The following is a 22,349-nucleotide window of genomic DNA, read 5'->3' on the forward strand; positions in this document are numbered from 1 at the left end:
ATAAACTGTGTCTTTTTCACAACATAGAACTACATTTTCAGTATGAGAGCTTGGGAAACCAGCTATAGCTGTTAGATACTTTTGATTGCATTTTATTTCCAATTTTCAACACTGTTTCTTCTCTTTAGGTGTATATAAATGCAAAGGATGCATGCATGTACATATTGTTGTTTATAATACACATAGATCTAAATACAGCAAGTTACCTTAAACAGTAAGAGAACATATTTTTTGTAAGGCTTTTTACACCAGCAGCTGTAATGTTTCCTTGTACCAACACAAAAATTCTATTTCTATTAAATGCTTCATTCAAACAATCACCTTCATGGAACAGAGTTCTGTTCAGGAATATTTAACATAATCCCATCAAACAGAACAACACGCTTTATCACTTGTCAGACCTTTTAAACAGATAGACGATGTGACTGCTGGTTAAATTTAAGGAAAGAGAAATCAGTGTGATTATCAGATGAACCAACATTCGGAGTCAACTCACAGGAAATCAAATGCAAGAACACAACACAATCCTTAAATTTTGTCTGCAGCTGCAAGAATTACAAAGATAACACACACACACACACACACCCCCATGCGTTCATTTTTGGTAATTTTTTTCAAGGCTTCTTGTACCGATGCAAATATGATATTCATTATAAAAGAGAGAAACACAAATTAATCAGCTGCAGAATGTGCTACATTTTCAGACCCTACTTCATATCCTTTCAAAAGGGGAAAAAAATTCACACATATTATTTAAAGATACGAGGAGACATTCTTCAAGACTGGACAAATATTTTTCCAACTTATCACTCATCCTTGCAGCACAAACTACATTCTGCAGTCTTCTTAAATTGCCTTTTCATTAAACTGCCATATCTGACTGACTGTTGTATTGAAGTAACCTACATACACTTACAGAAACCCTTGCAGATTTCTTCTTATCAGTACATGCTGGTGATTGCTTTCTGTACCATAGTATCTTAACAGGAATTACTTGAAATTTGTGTTTCATCCAGAGCACCATGATAATCCAGCATCCCACAACCAACACAGGAAAACCATCTGGGCTCTATTCTAACACAGCCAGTGAAGGAGAGGCCTGCTTGATGTGGGTGTCTCTAAACCAAGGCAAATCTGGAGATGCTTCTACACTCTTCAGGGCAGCCTGCACAACTGATCAAACAGCAATTTCCAAGTGAGAATGAAAACCTTTCCCCTTGCCAGACCTAAGCAAGCTCATTGTGCTATTCCCAGAAACAGAGGCCAGGCTGAACAAAGCTGCTTACCCAGAGCCCAGTGCTTTTGTATCTCAGTGTTTAGCTCAAAAGCAAAGATCTAGTTTGTCAAAGAGGTTCAGTCCTTTAACTTTAAAAGTTTTTGTGGACTTTTTTGAGGTGAAGATGGTAAGTTTCTAAATTTTATAATTAAAACAAGAACACAGACCTCCCCAAAACAAACTAAAAGACTCCTCATGTAAGCATGATTTTGAATTGAAAAAGCATATCCAGTTATTAAGTGTAGCTAGAATAAACTCTTTTGGTTAAAATAAACTTTTCAAAGGTATATCTGTATAGAAAGCAAGAATGACTTGTTTCTCATATGACTTGCTACAACATGCTAAAAAATGAAATTATATTTAGATCCTTTACAGCCAAATGAAATCATTAAGAGGAAAAATTAGGAAGGATTTTCAAAAGCAGCTGAAACAGATAAAGGATTTTGTGATTATTAAATTTAATTAAATTAAATGTGGACTTTCAAATAACTGAGCTAGACTTCTTGCAGTGGCAATTCTCTTGTAATGTTGGACACTCTCAAAGTAGAGGTTGTCATGTAATGATGGGGAAAAGATACTTAGACATAGATTCCTATGAAATCATGTGGTTGATACATCCAGACAATTTCCACCTTGAGAAGTGTAATATTCAAGAGCAGGAAAACATCCAGATCTTTTACCAACTTGAATAAAGGCATATCATGCTCTCAAAAGTGTTCCTCTGAGAGCTAACTGGTAACCAAGTTCCAGGAACAAGTTCTTTTCTTAAACACAGTACACCCAGCTACATGTAAGAGATGTAACGCGATGCAAGAGATGCTATCCAGAAGAAAAAGGACTCACTGAAAACCATCCAGATTTCATGTCAGCAATTCCTCCTCTCATGACTGTTAGCAGTTAGATGATAATGAAGGCAATAGTGGAAAAAATGTCAAAGAACCAATAAAGCATCAATAGCTAACATCTTTGCCTTGGGAAAACAACTGCAGAAATTAAAACATGATGCAGTCCCCACCAGGGAGAAATGGAAACTCTTTTAACCAAACATATATATTTTATAACATGTATTAGTAGCTAGATAGCTCCAACAAGCTGCCAACTTGCACAAATGGGTAACAGCCCCCAAGCTGCTTTTGTTGATACCGTTACCACTGTTTCTTTACATCCTTTGCCCAATCTACAGAATGTCATTTTTTTACCTAGAAACTTAGCACAGACTGGGCAAGAGTTCCCTCTCTCCTTCTATTTATTACTCAATCTGCTAGCATTTGGGTCAGCTGTGCACTTTTTCAAGGCACAGTCCCTCCCAAGCCACTCTGCAAAGCTGACACTGAAAGAGCCTCTTAGACTAAGAGCACCCAGAACTGAGGTGAGCAAAGAAAAGGGCAGGGGAGGAGCCAGACCAGGATGCTGCCTCCTTCTCTCTCACAGTTAGACAGTGTACCTACATTTTAAAACAAACTATTTGTTCAGGGGTGTCCTTACGATGAGGAAAGGCAACAGCCACGCCTGCACTTCCCAGCAGTGCTGCTTGCACTGAGAACGTGCAAACTCTGTCTCCTGAGCTGCCAACGCTCTCCTGAGCACCTTTCGGAGATTCTTAGATTTTAAAAGTTTTTTAAAAGATCCTCACTCTTCTTATTATTAAAAAACACCACCTCCTTCCTCTAAAAGGGCAATTTTTTGTTAGTTTGCAACCAAATGGGTGGGGGGAGGGAATTAAGGAAGCTAGAAAGCATTACTATAATTTGTCTAAAGCAAACAAAGTGCAAAACTATACAATATGGGGTTTTGTTTGAAAATGACTGACTTGTGTGGATTTGTATTACCAAAATGCCTTGACTGAAATACCTTGACAGTAAACCCTATTACAGTAGTTTATTTGTTTTCATAAATACTGTAAAAGATTTTTAAAAATAATGGAATAACAAAGACATTTTCCTCTTCTAGGAGGTACTGCCAATATTAGAAACTTTATCTGGGCTTTAACATATAGGAGATATATACCCCACCTTACCAACAAAAATCCCTCAAAAAAAAACCAAACCAAACAAAAAAAAACCACAACCAAAAAAAAAAAAAAATACATAATATATCAGATACAAGACGAAGAATTGAACCCTGATGCAATGGCCCATTCAACACTGGGACAATTCAGCCATGTCTTCTATACCTTAAAATATCTGGTCAGTAATTTCACTATTTGAAAACCTAATTTCAGAATAAGTCAAATCAGCTGAAGCATTAGAAAAAAGGTCCATCATTACTCTAAAATGCAAACAAATCTAAAAGCCTAGATTCAAAAACAACCAGCAAATGATGCAAGTTTACTTATTACTGAATTGTTTCTTTACCAAGAAAAATTCATTAGAATTCATCTCTCGTGGGATCACATATGCATGTTGCTGACTTAAATAATGATTGTTATCATCAGAGGAGACGCATTTCAGCCTGGCCACATTCAGACTATCAGTAGCTATTGTGACACGTGGGTGATCAATAGTGGCCTGGAGGCAGTATATTTGATGACACCTCACTGACTCAAGGCCTTAATTTCTAAAAGATAATTTAAGTTGATACACCTTAAGAAATTTAAGAGCCGAAATCCACATGCCTCCTAAAAAGCCACACCCCATTGAAATGGCAGGACTCTGTACCAGTGTTAGGTGCCATAGACTTACTGGTTTTATGCTGCTCATCACCAAGCTTGCTGAAGTTGGCCCTGTGCAAAAGAAGTAACAACCAACTCTAAGCTACAAACCACTAACATTTGTGTAGTGGTTCTGCCACTTCAGTCTGCCACTCACAATGCAGTGCTTGCCTCAACCTGCCTTTCCCAAATTTGTCCTTTAAGTGTGCTCAAAGAGCAGACGTTGCATGTGCCTTCAGGAGGGCAGGTCACTGGTTCAAGAACAAAGAGGACCTTTACTGCTCCCTCACCTTCTACAGCCTCCTCACAAAGACACTCTCAAGGAGAATGAATCTGAGCATGAATATTGTTTCCTCAAAGAATGCTGAGCACCCAGAAGGCAGATGAAGTAAAACTACCTAAAATTTACTCAAGATTATGTATACTGTCCAAGGTACACAAAAGTCCATCAGAAGAGACAGCATCCAGTTTCTGTGCCAACACTTCTCTGAATTTAACTAGCAACACGAACATAGCAAATTTTGGTTAATCTGGTCAAAATATACTGAAAAACAACCAAAATATTCCTTTTATAGCACCACTATTAATGTGGGTTGTATTTTTAATGCAATAATTTATCTGTTTTGAAGTGCTACCATGTGGTAGCATGCGTACTGAACAAGTGCTATACACTTCGCAGCACAAAAAAATTTGGGTTTTTCTATACATATTAACTTTGCCAAACCACATGTATGCTTCAGACAGTATCTTCAATGACTAAACCAAGTTAGCAGATGCTAGTTCAAGGAACCAGCGTATGCATTTGAAAAGAAGGAAAATTGATTTATTTAATTTAGCACAGAGAATTATGGAGACAACAGATTAATTCATTTCCCTCCACACACACAATCTCAATTAATTGTCTAAAAAACTATGAATCACAATAACTGCATCTATTGATAACAATTCCAATTGCGAAGATACAAAAAAAAGGAATGCTACAACCAAGTTGTTATGGTTAAAAAATACAACTAAAAAGAATGAGAAAAGAGAAACCAGAATTCAGAATTAATTCCAGCAAAGGCAATGTTTCATTTGAAAAAGCCTTTAGATTGTCAAAATATATTTCTCTGTCCAAAGTGTGCAACACATATGCATACAAATATTTACAGATTTTTATCTATATCCAACCACCTCACACATATACATTTCTCCCAAGACAAATGCACCAGCTCAGTAACTCAACAATTCCCCTATTCATGGAGAAAAAAAATTAAAAGTAAATATTGCCTTCCTCAATAATATTAATTTCCTCCTCTGAAATATCAAGTCATGGTTACAAAACAGTGCTCTATTTTATGCACTTTTGCTATACAGGGCTGGAAGCACCTGACCTCGTCTAAACTTGGAAGTTAAGCAGACCAGGGTCTGTAGGTAGCTGGATGGGGAAAAAAAATCATGTGAAAATAGGCAAAAGTCCAAGAGTCATAGTCATAAGAGCACAAAACAAAAAGCAAGTCAAAAGACTTAATTCAACCCTATTTTAATTGCTAAACTGAAGAATGAAAAAAAGGGTAGAACATATCTGGCCAAATCACAGAATCACTATCACTAGGTTGGAAGAGACCTTCAAGATCACGAAGTCCAACCCAGCCCTAACACCTCAACTAAACCCTGGCACCAAGTCCCACATCCAGTCTTTTTTTAAACACATCCAGGAATGGGGACTCCATCACCTCCCCGGCAGACCATTCCAGTACTTTATCACCCTTTCTGTAAAAAACATTTTCCTAATATCCAATCTATATTTCCCTTGGTGCAGCTTGAGACTGTGTCCTCTTGTTCTGTCAGTTGCTGCCTGGAGAAAGAGGCCAACCCCCAGCTGACCACAACCACCTTTCAGGGAGTTGTAGAGAGTGATAAGGTCACCCCTGAGTCTCCTCTTCTGCAGGCTGAACAATCCCAGCCCCCTCAGTCACAAGTCACAGGGCTGGGGTTCCAAGCCTCTCACCAGCCTTTTTTTTTTTTATCTTTGAGGAATTTTGTGTTCTAATGAGTTAGCAACAGAGGAAGAAAAACTGAACATTCACAAATCTGCATTTTCTGCAAAGGCTATGAGATAAATTGGCTACAAATCTTTAGGAATCCCCTCCATCTATACCACCAACACTACTGCTCTAGTAAAAGCCAACCTCTTCTGAGTGAATGCTTATTACAGCAACTGAGGCTTTGCTAGTACCTTCATGTTTTTCTAACACAAAAAGTCCTTGCTTTTATGAGAAAGAATGAGAGAAACAGAAGAGGAAAGACTCTTTAGTACCAATTCATTATGTACACTTAGTAAACTCATTCATTTTTAACTGCGATCACAACCCAATGTTAGTTTTATGACAGCACTGTGTGATATTAATTGTGCTCAGCAGAATAAAGTACAGGACACCCAGAGGAGATATCACAATCAGTAGGTGAACAGTGAAAAGTAACACAACGTAATAAAAATAAAACCCCACATTTGGAGTGCTTCTGTCGGGAGATACTTACCCAAGTGTAAGCATGTACCTCCAGAGTGCTATCTGTTACCAGCTTAGCCAGAAGTTGCCAGAGCACAGTCTGCAGCAGAGCTGATGACCACAGCTTCGATATTAGGGACAGGGAGAACTGTCCTGGGATCAGGGACACCCCAGCACAGCCAGCAGCGGCTGCCCGTGACTACCTTGCTACTTTACAGAGGAGGCTCCAAGCCAAAGGCCAGCACAAGGACAGCTGACAGCTCCTGACCAAGTAGGGCAAGGTAGTTAAGGGCAGCTCTGTCACCGGTGGGAATAAAGGATGAGGAGAAGTTTTGAGAGCAAATAAGTAAAACAAGGGGATGGGGAGCACGGGGACGTGCGTGACAGGACAAGGGGAAAGCAGAAAATGGAAGCACACCACTTCCTGCACATGTGCTGGCACTCACCCAGGGGTTTCTGACAGTGGGTTTGGGACTCTGGTCTAAGCACACAACCAATGAATTCGGAGGCAATCAAAGCCATCAACCTATTACAGCATTTTATTAACACATGAGCAAACACTCAGATAAGCCTTTGGACAAGCTAAATCTCACTGACCACACAATTCTCTACACAATTCAAGACAATGGAAACTTGTCCTGTTTTTAAATAAGGACATTCTCAAGACTCAAGATGACTCTAAATATCATGGGTAGGACTGTCATGGTAACTTGTGAAATTGTCTTCTAATGCATGCAACATTATTCCAAAGGATAAAAGCATTATAATACTATCTCAGAAATATTACAAGCACTGAGTTTTCAAAAAGCATTTTTAATTCAGAAATTCACTACAAACTAGCATCTTGAAATAAAGTTAAAATCAAGCAATATAATTCAACTATTTTGTTGGCAATGATTGTGAAGAAATGGTCAAAAGAAAAAGCAACATATTTGAAGGCTTTCTCCCATATCTTTGGAGTATTTTTTCACATTTATCTAGAAAGATCCATCTTCACAGCATCTTACAAACACTCGCCAATTAATCCCCCATCTCCTCTTATAGGGCAGGTAAATATTATTTTTGTCCAAGCACCCATTTGGCTTACTACACTATTATTTCTGCATTGATTGAAGACAAATTTGATATGAGATCAAAATCTTTATCCAAAAAAAAAGTTTCAGTCAGCCTACATTGTCACGACAGCAGTAAATTGTACTACTAAAAATGCCATCTGTTCAGCCTAAAGCTTGCTTTCCTTGTAAGAAGGCAGGAAGATGATATCTCATTTCCTAATAAGCATCACATGCCTAATGAAAGCATCAACTGTTTTCTATTAGGAGTGTATTCCCATGGACTTCAGCACCTTGAAGCATTTACTTACACCAATTTTGTCCAGTGTCATTCTAGCTGCTAACATGCAAAGTAGGATTAAAGGCATGAAAAGGAATTAGCATGGTCAAAAAACAACTCTGTGTTACAGTAACCTCATATCTAACAAAGCACATCCTTTAAAAAAAGTGTTTTTAAAGTTTCCTAAGATATCTTTAACTTTGTTTAACAACCATTGATTTTAGCTTGTTTATTCTAGTGAGGATACATTAACAGGTAAAAGCTCTCTCTTTAAAAAATATCAACATATTCTTTACAACATATCTACCTTAATGCTCTAAGTTACAAAGCAATTAAGCACACAATAACACAAAAATGTGTGGTGAAACTAATTCCTTTCCTACATAAATGTCAATCAGATTAATGTATTTTTTATGAAATTTTGTATTACATAAATACTCGAGGTTATTCAATTACCTGGAAAATTTTGGAAATGTTTAAAGATTAATGAATTACACAGTCACTTTTACTTTAATATAACACAGATTTTCATATTCAACAAATTTGAAAGCAGAACAGGAACAGACTGAAATGGAAACAACTCAAAAATCACTGCATTTTGAAAATCAGTAATTTCATACAGCATGCATCACAAGAAAGTCAGTCTCATTTAGTTAATAACTTTTCAGTAAGTGAAGAAAAATGCTGACTTCACATAAGGAGTTTTGGGCCTTTTAAATTCCTCATCTCCCCTGAAAACACAGAAAAAACATTTTTCTTCTTTGTAAAGCTTCAAAGTTTGGGTATTTTCTACCAATCACTGTTTGCACTGCTGAAATTCAAAGGGCAGGGGGGAGTGGAGGGACATCTTCCACAGCTTATTAAAAGTCAAAACACCTATCTTGTGTTACCAGATACAATGAAGCAAGTGGTTTTCTGATGGTTTGGTATTAAATATGCACAAGTCTGCTTTCAAGAATTTCTCACATTGTTCTTAAGTTTCAAGCTCATAAAACACGCTCTGAGCACTGAAGCACACACAGCCCCCATACAGCAATTTTCCTGAATTGTCTTTATAGCAATTCATTGCTACTGCCTATTTTTTCAGCTGAAGTTACACCAGCTGTTTTTCTGTGACCTCCATCAGCCCATCAGGTAGGGATAACACTACTAAACACTTAGCAGTGAGAATCAGTGAAGTTCCAATTTTTGGCAAAACAAAAGAACATGGTAGCCATCCCCGTAAACTCATCCTTTGAATCAAAATTACAAAGCTATTTTATTAAAAATAAAAAGATGATTGTATCCTCAGCATTGTCCTTACTGCTTCTTCTGCTGGGGGCCTATGTGCAGGACAGGATTTCCCCATGCACCAGGAAGGCCTGAAGCCGTCAGCATCTATTGCTCCTTTCAGGATGGCAGAAGGACCCCACACAACCCCCAAAATTCAACTAGCTTTACAAAGTCTACCAGTTTTGTCTAGCCCAGATGCTGTTAACTTGCTGAGCTATGAAATGCCACATTAACTTCTTTCTCTTCAGTAAGAACAGCACTGAACTATCACCCCTCATTTAACACAGCAACTAGGAGCTTTGTCTAATACCTAGATGAGCACAATGTCACAAGAACACTTCAGCACACCTCTTACAACATTCTTAGAGCCCCACTTCCATCTCCAAGGAACACATCCCATCGAGCAGTCCAGGACACAGCCTGAGACATCCCATCTGACCAGCTCAGAGAGCAATGACTAAGCTGAAAGCTCTAACAAAGGGCAGCTTCACTTGGATCTCTGCTGTAGGACCATCTACAAGTGCTCCTCGTGGCTGTCAGCCAGGTCTTCAAGCCATCAGCAACACTTTAATTCACAGGAGGTACAAGTAAGTCAGAATTCAAGCCAAGCCCTACCCAGCAGACAGATGACAGAGTATCTCTTCACTACAAGATCCAGGGTCAGACATTTGCTTTGCCAAGCATTGACTTCCAGATAAAATGAGTCAAATCCTCTTGCTTGCAATCCCTGCCACAACAGAAATCTTTGCCCTTGTTTAGCTTGCAGGCAGATTAGAGTGACAGGTTCCCTTCTGGTTTAGTTCCTGAGCTAATGATTGCCACTACACAACAGACACACATATTTAACACCACTTCTTATCACTAGGCAACTCTTCAAAAGAGAGGGAAAACTCAGCTTTTTTTATCCGAACTCTAACACAAAAAATTCTTAACATGCAGGCTTACAAAAGGGTAAGTAAACAACCCATTCACCTAAAGATTTCTCCAGATGAAGTGCCAGGTTTGCATTGCACATGTGGAGGCCACGGATCCATACAGAGATGATGCCCAGTGAGAGCCAGAACTGAGTATATCAGACAACTCCATTTTTTGAGGGGCACATCTTACACTAGTATTTTATTGTAGCATGATGGCTACCAAGAGCTGTTTGCAATTTTCTTCAGGATAGTTTTAAGTTTGTGAAATAATATGAAGGAAACTGATTTTAGATGGGCTCAAAAGTAGAAGACACTGATCAACATTTTCTAGGGAGCTTGAGGAAAAATATTCAATTTTGGAGGAAGAATAAGACTACTAGTTGCAAACCTTGTGAAAGCATTTGCCCAGAAGACTCTTAAATTACTGCAATTAGATCACAAGACATTTTCTGCTTTTTTATTAAGTCTTCCCTGCCAACCAACAGTCACAACACAGTTATTTTGGAAGCTGTTGGCTGCACCAAGAAACAACAGATTAAATCAAATCTCATAGAGGTAGTCCCTTCCTGCATGTGAAAATCACCCTTCTTTGTTCCCTAAATATTACATATAATATACTGTGTGCATTTCAACATGACAGGTGATAGCATTAGAAGGATATTGGAGATGCAAGAAGTTATACAGTGGCCATGTATGCTAGCAGGCAGCAAGAGCTTGCAGTGAGACATGACACTGACTGAAAATTCATCATCCAGAACTGATGGCATCCAAATTTTCAATGTATCTCATCCCATACAGCTAAGCAATGTTGTTAGAAAAAAGCCAGTGTTATGCCTTATTAGGTAAAACCTTGTTTTTATGCCAATTCCAAAACAGTAATGTTCAAGAACATCACTAATACATTGTACAGTTTCCTTAGATGACTACTACCACAGCATCTATCAATTAATTAGCGTGTGCAACATTTAATTAGCGAAAGAGTATTACAGTATTAAGGTTTTACAAGTGTTACAGTTTCAGGCATAGCAGCACAGACTTCTAAATAACTTCAAAATGATGCTTTAAAACAGGGTTAGCAAGTCACAGCGCAGGTGCCATGGAAAGCCAGCAGGTACAGTTTTGAAAGGCTCAGTGGCAGCTACCATGCCACTTTACCACAAGAACCACCACAGTTAGGGAGACACACACCAGATCTGGTTTAACACATAGGAATCTACTGCAGCACCTAAACAACAACGGGTCAGTTTTCAGAGGCTTTCTACGTGGATGTAAAAAAATAAAACCTGGTACACCAGAATGGCATTTCAACTGGTCAAGACAGATCCAGACCCAGTTAGCGCACAATGCATTAACTGCATTAACATTATCCAAATCCCCACACTATTTCTATACCACACTTCCAACCTTGTCCTAACAACCAGCATAGTTAGCTGCTACATGTCCCATTTTCTTCCCAAGGAAATCAGATGCATCATCATCACTTACTGCCTCCTTTATTTTCAGTCACACGTGTGCACATATGTACACATACATACACACATATGTGAGGGGGTGGAAGAAGGGGGAGAGAGGAAAGAATACATACATACACACAACATATACATATATACATCCCATATGTAAACAGATATATAAACCATTAATCAAGGTGTACTTCCCATAGTAAATGTTAAAGCACATGACCATGCTTTTAAATACACAAGAAAAAGTAAGGTAAAGGCAACTTCTCAACAACAAACAAGACACAGAAGGCTGACAGCGTTTGTTTCCAGTATTACAAAGTTCATCCCAATCCTTACCCCTACTCCAAAAAATTTCAGCTTATAATTTCTCACCACTGCCCAGATAATAACATCATGGTTAGGGAAAATCAGGCCAAGGTAACTCAGAACAGAAATCCTCATTTCACTGAGCATTACTCCTGCAGTAAGGAACTACAACACTGCACAGCATCTACTGAATGGTATGTATCATCGTTGGTAGTGCTCAGTGGAGTTTCTACAGCCCGAGCTAACACCAGTAATGCCTGCATCAGTATCACTTCTACTTCTTCAATGTATCCTCAAAGAAACAATGAATTCAGGCCAGATTCAGGAAGTCCATTCCATAGCCCAGAAAGAGGAACAATAAAACCAGGAGTGGTTAGATACCTGAGGTAAAAGATAATCATGCCTCTGCAGTAGCAGCCTTTGGCACACCGCAATTTGAGATTGTGCACTATGTTCAAATGCAAAGATACTAAATAATTTAAACAAAACTAAAACCCACAACAGTTTGAGAATATTTAATTTAGAAAATAAAGCTCATGGCTTTTAAATCAAGCTACACAAGACAGAGCCAGGATGAATTCCTCCTCTTTCTAGGGCTTGTAACATCATATGGCAGGATTTTGCAAGCCAAAGCTAATATTTCAGCAACATAGCACTTGCAACTTTTATATCTAAGTGTGGCTTGTTCTTTTAAATTAGCCAAGAACTGAATTCACACCCTGTTTGAACAGGCAGAAAAAATGCTCTCTGCCAAGAAGGAAGTTATAAACTTAAAGAAGGTTTTTTACATTGGAAACAAGCAGGGAAGCAGAGGGGCAGATTCACTGCAATCAATTCTTTAATGAGTAAGAGAAAAAGCACAGTACATCAGAGCTGGAGGCAGTAGGCTGTGGTTCCACTGCTTGCTCAGCTGAAGGACTCCCTGATGGGGGCTGGACAAGTCAATTCTTTCCACTCCCACTTTTCTCTGAAGACTACAAACCCTTGGGACAGCACTCACCATTTATTCTGAGCAAAGCCTCGAAGCAAAACAGTTTCATTTGAGGAAGAGATGAATCATCAAATCACTTGGTGGTACCTATTTTTCACTAACTGCCAAAATGCCATTGTAACAACATTGTATTTACAAACTTAAATTATAGTTGGAGGGGGGAAAACAGAATACAACAAGATTAATACTATCCAAACACACTTCAGAAAAAAGCCACAAAGATGATGAGCCATGCAGGGCTGTGAGCAGCAGCACTAAGCCCATCTGGATGCCAGTCACTCTTTGTGTGCCCAAGGGATTGATACTGGGTCCAATACTCTTCAGTCATCTTCATTAATGACCTGGATGATGGGACAGAGTGCACCCTCAGCTAGTTTGCCATGATGAAAACCAGAAGGAGGTTTGTGCTGACTTCCAGAGTGACTTAAACAAGCTGGAAAAAAGTTCAGCAAAGGCAAATGCAATGTCCTGCTCCTGGGGAGGAAGAACCCCAGGCACCAGCACATGATGGGCAGAGTAGGTGGAAAAAAACTCAGTAGAAAATGCAACTGGGGCTCCTGGATGGACATTCGCTTGAGCCATCAATGGAGACCCTTGCCATCAATGGAGCCATCAATGGACAGGCTGGGAGTTCTTGGGCATTAGGCAAAGCCTTCCCAGCAGGTTGAGGGGGGTGATCCTTCCCCTCTGCTCAGCCCTGACAAGACTCATCTGGGGTGCTGTGTCCAGTGCTGGGCTCCTGGACCTACTGCAAAGAGCTCAGGGACAGGCACAGAGATGACTGGGACTGGGGCATCTGTCATTCAAGGAGAGGCCGAGAGAGCTGCAGAAGGGAGAGGGATCTTACCCATGTGCGCGAAGATTTTGGAAATTCAACTTCAATATATGACAAAATAGCTTATTTGTTTGTTTGCTTTCAAACTCTGAAGAAGGGCAAACTTCCCAGCAGCTGTCAAGAGAAGTTGTAGAGCCTCCAGCCTTGGAGACAATTAAAACTCGTGTGTACAACCTGTTCTAGCTCTGCTGCTTTGAGCAGGAAGATTGAACCAGAGACTTCCAGACATTCCTTCCAAGCTCAGCAATTCAATGATTCTCTGACTGGAAAAGATGTTTTAGTAAGTTAGAATACAGTAAAGAAAAATAACAAAAAGAAATGTCAAACATTAATTTCAGTCACATAGAACTTTTTTTTAAGGGGCCAAAATCACAAAATTTTGCTAATTGCTAAAATAAAAGTAACACAATATAAGTAAACCAAGTTTGCCCTGAATAAAATATAGGTTTCTAGAAACAACTATAGTGTGAAATCTCATTGAAGGAGATTTTCTGTGTTTCAAAAGCATTTATTTTCATTCTGCATTCATCTTTTTGTTAGTTATTGAAAACGTTAAAAGCAATTATACAGAGGACTATATAATTCTCAAAGGATTCAGCCTAAATACTTTTTCAAATGCAAACAAGACACCAGTCACAATAGGTGCAAAATCTTTGGTTAACAGCAACAGACTATATTTATTTTAGACACTCTCACTAAATGTCAAAAATGTAACAGAAATTGTTTCAAAAAATTAACATGGGTAAGCCAGTCTGAAAATATTTTGTTACACAAACTGTGCTTAGATTTGCATCTGCAGTTCAATATGGTAAGCAAATACAAAAATACAGAACTGTCAAAGGACAAAAAGGAAACAAAGCCAAGGACTGAATAACACTGAACTGCAATGTCAAGAGGACTTGAAAATAAAGGCCTGGAGAATTCATTTTGTTCAACAGAGAAACATCGCAGAAAGAAACGCAAATTAAAAAGCATTTTAGTACATTGACAATGATGTCCTATTTTTAAAGTTGCATTTAAATTTTTTAAAAATAGTGTTGCAGCCATCAAGAGCATACTCAGTAAATTCTCTTTAATATCAATATAACCAGAATTAATCTAGATGGCCTGCTGAAGACTCCTTCTCTGCAAGATATTACAAAGAATGCTATTTCCTGAAGTATTTCACCGAAAAAACGAAAAACTTCCATTTGCCACAGTTAGTTACACATTTATACCACAAAACAGTTCAAAATAATACAAGTTTAATGAGTGGAACAGTGGCAACTTTGAGGTACCTGTTAAGGTAAGAATAACCTCTGTATTCAGTAAGAATAACCTCAATTTATGCTCACCTAATTATTTTAAATTTCTCAATGTATTTTATTTTTATGTATAACAATCACAGTATCAGGTCCCAGCAGGGAATCTGCAAACTTTGTAAGAAGTTTATTCTGCCTTAGATGAAAGATGTTTATATCATTCTCAAGAGTCTCTAAACAACTACTTAAAAACGTGCAATTTGTGTTTTAAACACCTTCTCCATATTTTATCATTTGAATATACTCAAGGGGACTGGAAAAAAAATCCTTCTTTCTGTGGGAAGACTGAGTCAGCGATGCTTATTAGAGAGCCTTAATGTATCCACACAGACACAAAGTGTGTGTATATGCACAGAGCCTTAGCCATAAAACACCAACCAAATCATGTTGATTGGTAGCATAACAGTTTTTTCACTGCCCAGTACATTCAGCTGCTGATTAGCTAAGAGTCTAACACAGTTTTTTTTACAATTAATCTTTCTTCAATTCTTACACATAAGGAGTTCAGGAGTCTTGAAACCATGTCCCACTCCATTAGCAAGTGGAAGATTCCACACAAAAAAAATGTCCTTGCCAAAGTCCTGAGAGTTAGAAACACTCAAGAAACTGGCAATTGCACCTACTGAAACTTCTCTGCAGGAGAGCTGAATTCACAATGGTTTCACAAATCCAGATCTCTACCTCAGACTCAGCATGACCCAGTCCATGGTGATCCATCCCACTTTTGCAATGGACAACCACTCCTGCAGAGAGATTTCCAGGCAACTGGCAAAATGAGCTGTATGATCACCACAACACAACTGAAACTTTGCCCTTTCCATTGTTGTCCTTTAAAGGAGAAGGAGGCCAGGGTCTCCTCCTCTCTCACCAAAAGGCCAAAGGTGAACGAGGTCTATTCTCACAGCCTCCTCTCTTAGGCATTACTTCAGAAGCATGAGGAGGATCAGGAATACTACCCTGGACTTAAAGACATGTAATTAGCTTTTAAAACAGATCTCCAAATTCCCTGATGTGTCATCACATTATTAAACATGCCTGATGAACAAAATTCACTAAACACAGATAAACATTTCACTTGCTATCCTCTACAATTTTCCCTGGCAAGACTTTCCATGACATGGGTCTGCTACACTTATTTTTTGTTCACAGACACCAGACACACATCAGCTTTTGGACAATGCTTTAACTCAAATATGGCAAGGGTGGCACATGGTTTGAGCACAGGAGTAGCTGAGGGTGGCAGAAGCTGAATTTCTGATACCCCATTCTGCACAGAGGTGAAGGCCTTTGTGCAAAGACAAAACCAGTGAGCCATACAAGTGGCCCACTTACTCAAAGATGAAATTAAAAGATTAATTTCCTTCAAGAAATATCAACTGCATCAGCCCAAGGGATCTCTCCTTGAGATTCACAATTATTACTGAAATTACTGAGGCTTCTTCATCCAAAAGACTACTTTATGCTGTGAACAATCTCTAGCAGTAAATATGTAAGATATCAAATCACGTGAACTATTAATAAATATAGAAGTAGACAATAGGCTTACATAAACATACAAAATCTGCTCTGTTTAGTGTTACATTATCTTTACAAGCAAGCTTAGTCTAAGACTGGATCATTATACAAATGGAAATTATAAAATATCTCACTGAAATACAATCTAAAAGAAAAATATATTTAATATGAGACATTACAATGGTTCTTCAAGTTATAAAAGGTTTCCTTTATCTCCAAATATTCATAACATGTTTAAAATATATTCTGAATTTTATTTCTCACAGTGTTTGATATAAAAAACAAACCAGAAGGTTGCCCTAAAGATAAATGAAACATCTGGTGGAACATGTAATAAGCTTCAGGCTCACATCTGCTACTGAAGTTAGTATTCCCGCACCATAGCTACAAGCTCTGTGCAAAGCTCTACAAGAATAACTGAGAACAGGGAGGATTATAGGGAACACATTCCTCAATCTAAATTGATATTTCCTCTTCCATCTGAATCAACATTATGCTTCCATATGTATGCATTAATGCCCAGCACCAACCCTCAGTGGAAAATAATTTCTAAAAGTAAAGTTATCTCAATTAAAACCTATCCTATTATTTTATATCATAAGTGGTTTTAAGCAGTTTTAAACATATGAAACCATTTATCTAGGCATATTTATATACATAAATATATATAGCTAAAACTGGCTATGTGCATATATATATATACTTTCACTAGTTTTAGAGTGCAAGCAAACTTACAGTTAATTCATCCATATATCATTACATTTGACAAAACTTATTGGCAAAATAACAAAGAGTAGACAGTAGACAGCATAGTTACTGCAATTATATAGAAGTGAAGCCCCAAGTATTTTCAAGCAGTAACTGATAAAACTGAATGTAAGATATTTCCTAAGGAACAAACTACGTGCAACTCACATTCCTGTTTCTATAAGGAGACTGCTCAATATTTATCTTTTTTACCCATTCACTCCTAAACTTTCAATTACTTCCATAAACAATGACAGCAAAATGTTTACATTTAATGCCAACAGAAATTGCTTTATATTTGTGACATTTTAAAAAGACCCTTTTGTGCCATGGAGAGTTTAGAAAAAGGCAGATATCTGCACAGCAGGGAAAAAACGCACTTACATTCTGCAACAGCTGTGAAAGATCAGTCCACCAGGGAAACCAAAATCAACGGCAAACTAGGAAGTGTTTAGGAAATAAAATGTTTCCATCACCTCATACTATCATTCACTTCCATTAGTACTGACGAAAGAGAGACCGGATTTTATACAGTGTTATAAATGGTAGGAACATTACAGGCAGTGGAAACAGAACTGATCACTAAACATTGTTTGGTGACCAACAAAATTGGTCACTAAACAATTCTAACATCAAACCTGGGACAAAAAAGCATAAATACCCAGTGAGCATCTGGTTAGTCAGAAGATGAAGAAGTAATATCCACATCGAAACTTATTTATCTTGGATAAAAATTTCATAGTAGAACTGAAAGTGATTAAGATGCTCAATCAGAGGAACATGGAAACTTTTTCAAAAAATACATTACATGGTAACACAAACTGTGCTGCAGAAAACTCCCTCAGTACAGGGCCCTTTTCTCACAATTAAATTTGCAAAAAGGCAATTATTATAATAATATAATAAAAAAGTTTTATATATATTTAATGCAAGACATGGCAGAAAACCATGGAAGAGATAAATGTCATGTGATCACCTAGGGAACAGAAATTAAGGACTGGCCACAGAAAACGTGATCAGGCCAGCAGTGTCATGATATAAATCATGCACAATACCACGAATCTATCATGCAGAAACAGAATTGTAACAACAAGTGCACGAAATTATTAGGTGCTACTTGTGTCCTGCTCCTTGACACCCTGTAGAAAAGGGATGAAAGGCTGCAGGAGAAGAATGGACAAAGAAGGACAGCTTCTGACACAAGGAGAACCAAGGCATGGAGGGGGCACTTGCATTTGTTCAGATTTAAGAAAAAACAAGCAAGCCCCAGCTTCTCTTCAAAATAACTGCTGCAAATAATCCACCTTGCAATGTAACTTTGGAATGCTCTGAAGACAAGGGTGATGCAAAAGCTTTTCAGAACTCAAAGCAGCTGTAGGGGCAAAACCCACCCCATATTCCCAAAAAATCCAAACCAACACAAAGAACCAAAATGTCAATCTGATGCAATCGTTATCCATTTACACTGCCTTGTACATAGAGTAAAGCAGTTTGGATGAATCTCAAGTATCGTCTAAATGCTCAAGTAACCTGTCTGTCTTTGTGAGCTCAAATTTAGTTCTTCCCTTAATAAGAGGCATGGCAGCTGCTTAGCTTTTTTACAGAATTTGACAAGTCTACAGCGGTGAAACAGGTAATACTTTGTTCAGGCTTATTTCAGAATTACTGTATCTGATATTATCTGCATATTTAGCAGAGAATAAAATAAGTCACCACAATAATTTTTACAGCTCTTGGCAATTTCATGATAAAATAAACTCTCTGCTGTGTTAACAGACAACAAAGTAAATAAGCTAGCAACAAAAATCAGACTGTTTCATGTCACACTCACTCCTTTACCCTCAACTGCTGCTGAAATGGGTGGTCCATACCCAATCCTCCTCTTCCTCCAGCTACATGAGCTTCATCAATTTGCTGGATTCAGTCTCCAGTAGATCAATAAGCTGATCTGACTCACTCTGTGGCCATGCAAGCCCTGGATCCTGCACAAGGCAGGAGGCAGGACCAGGCAGCCAAATGCACAGAGGGACAGTCGGGATGGCTCCCATCCTCAGCTGGTAGATTAAATCACATGTATTATAAAAGTTCAACTGCAGAGTACAAATCACTCCTTCTAGAATGAACAGTGCTGTAACTAGAAATACCCAATCAATTTTTCTTTCCTATTCATCATTTAAAAAAAACTGTCCTAAAAATATCAAAGAAGGGATAAATTACATGTTACAGTTAATTCACCATTCTTGAAGCCATCCAAATTAATCGATACACTGTTGCTTTCAGGCCACAATACAAATGTCTTGGGTAGGTAAGGGCTGCTTTGCCAGGGGTGCTTAAATTACAAAATTTAACAGCCAAGAACATATTTAAATTAAACTCTACCTATAAAGGTCTTCCTATAGCAATGATCATTTGCTTCAGAAACTGCAGAGCAATGAAATGGTCTGCTCCCAGCAATAAGTGCCCTAAGAAGAGCTATAACAGATTAGGAAAAACATCAGCAAGACACTTAAATAAGATTTAAATAATTTAAAGTCATCCAGAACTTACAGAATTGATCAGATAATACATATGTACTTTGTTTCTTACATTTGAGAAACTGAAAAAATATTGTAAAACTAAAAGCAAGGGCTCTGTGTCATTAACTGGAAACTTTAATTCACTGAATTTACAGTGTGAAGGATAAATACATAGTCAAAGTGCCTTACACACCAACACAAGATTTATGCAGCAAATGATTAAAAAGGAGTGTCAGAATTCCAAAACACAAATCTTCTCTTAACAAAAAAACAAAACCAACCACAGAACCCTTCACTTCTGTGTGGAAAGCTGTCTAAAGAGTTAGTGCTTGTTTTGTCATCAAAAACAGGCATTTGAGAGGGCATTGTGTATCAATACAAAAAGTATTCTAATGATTAAAGATCCAATCCAGTTTGAGACAGAAAAACATGCAGTAGAAAAGTGCATTAATAGTCAAGGTCTTCAGAGGCTGCTGGTGTTAGAATTACTGATTTGAGATTTTTACATAACATTAAGTTAGGAAATAGGTTCTGAAAATTCTATTGCCAAGCAGAGTTGCAGGACTTGAAGACGTTGATATATCTTGCTTTAAGTCATTCTGCAGTCTTCTCTCTATCCTGAAGTGTGTGCAAATCACTATCCCCATCCATACATACAGATCTCTGGTGCTATTGGCAAGTAGGAGTAAGATCAAGTTATGCAGAGGAAATAATGGTACATACTGTATTTCAATCTATGACCAATTGACTACATGAAATAAGTTAAGACAGGAACCATCAAAGAAAGTGTCTTCCTCTCTGCATAATGCTATGCAGACAAGATGAATCACAAAAAAATATTATTTAAATTTCAACTCTGAAAAAGGAAGGGGAGGAAGACAAAAAAGGAAGACAAGGAAGGGAGGGAAAGGAAAAAGGAAAACGGAAAAAGGAAAACAGAAAAAGGAAAAGGAAGAAAAAGGAAGAAAAAGAAAAATAAAGAAACCAGAAATTTCTATTCTTGGTAGACTGGGAAAATAGCAGAATACCTAAAAGGTTTGAGGCATATATTTAATTTTACAGTAAATGCAGGATCAAGTCCCGGAATTAAGTTTGATCCTTCAGGCTGGATCACAACAGCATGTTCCCACAGCACCAGTTAACACCTCCATACCCTTTACTAGGCAGTGACATTCCTGGGTATCTTTGTCTTCAATGAAAGCCACTTCACCAGCTCAGGCTTTATACAACCCACTGAATCACCTTTTACCCATTTCACAAAACCTCTCAACTTCCTCTCTGAGTAGGACAGATGATAAAAACTAGCCAGTGTATTTCCTTCTTATTATTTCCAGCTGTCTTTTTTCCTTAGCTTGAGGTTCCCCACAGCTCATTTTCTTTTCAATCCAAGCAAGCTTCAGGTTGCATAGAAAATCCCACCTTGAAACACATCTGCTCTTTTTGATGCATAAAGCTCACTAAATGTACTGCTTACAGTCAAAATGTGGGGATCCTCTCAAGTTGTCTCCTAGACACATTCTTAAAAGAAGTCAATTGCAACTTAAAACACAGCCATTCCTATGTACAGGATCCACAAAGCAACAAATAAACAATCCAGTCTCTTGGTATCTTTTTGTTTAAAAATAATTATAATTGGCCTTCCTTTAGCTTTGACCAGTATACCGATAATTTCTTCCTGTCAATTCACAAAGCTAATACAGATAGCTCTCCAATTCAACTGCTTTAATACATTAATAAAGAAGGCTGGAGGGGAAAGGAAAAGCTGTTGTTGCTACAACAAATATAAGTTTATCTCTCTACTTTTAAGCTTTTGTCTAGCTTTCCATTTTCTGCATGTAAATACTCCCTCAATACTAAAGGTTCATTTCCATTTTCCCATTCTCACACTTCCCATCACCTTTTGGCATTATTTCAGCTACATTTTTTACAAAAAGCACAAACACTGCCGACTTTGCTTATGAAGAGTTGTCCAAAACCAGCTGCAAATCATTCTCACTTTTCTTTGAGGAACCACTCCTCTGTCAGGATGCTCAAGAAAGCTTGATAAAAATCTATTATTTTATCAGGTCTATTTTATAATCCCAACACTCAACTTGCTAACACTTCCAAGCAAGGGAACATGGCAGTTGGTGCATTACACAAATGCAACATGACCACATTTGAGTTTACAGGTACCTTGACAGAAATAAGCAAATGTACAGAACCCCTCTGGGGCCACTATTCTAGAGCTGGTTTTACCTGCTACACCATCAAATGGATGCTGCAAGCAAGGAGGAGACTTTGCTAGGAACTGAAGAACCCATTTACACTTTCTGAGTCACTTAAATAAAATTTATGGGAAAAGACTGAGTTCCATGAAAAATTAGTGAGTAGCTTACAAAGTACTCTAAAAATCCTCTGAGATATGCAACTTCGAGGAACATAAAAACCCAGCAGAGAAAACATGCTTGTGTTTTAACAGAGACAGTTCATTAAAGTGAATACTTGAAAGGCTGAGGTACTGTAAAAATCAAAACACCAGAATGATTTTTAGAAAACTGTTTCAGCATATACTTAAAAACAAAACCAAAACAAAACAAACAAAACACTCAGGGATACAGGCCCCTCCATCTCACCAGAACACTGCATGCAATTACCATTTAAAATGTGCTCAAACAAAGAACTCATGAGACGTTTTGCAAAAAATCAGACTGCATCAGCTAAAGCACAGCAAAAACTTGATTAAAAGCATGACCCTTA

At 38.0% G+C, this 22,349-nt stretch overlaps 1 protein-coding gene across 1 annotated transcript in view; it reads right to left on the reverse strand.

Moving 5' to 3' along the window:
• The window catches only part of EIF3H (eukaryotic translation initiation factor 3 subunit H), an 85,596-nt gene that overhangs the window by 17,619 nt on the left and 45,628 nt on the right, over positions 1 to 22,349 (reverse strand). The window lies entirely within an intron of this gene.

The sequence above is a fragment of the Camarhynchus parvulus genome, chromosome 2 (assembly GCF_901933205.1).
Source record: "Camarhynchus parvulus chromosome 2, STF_HiC, whole genome shotgun sequence".
Lineage (NCBI taxonomy): Eukaryota > Metazoa > Chordata > Aves > Passeriformes > Thraupidae > Camarhynchus > Camarhynchus parvulus.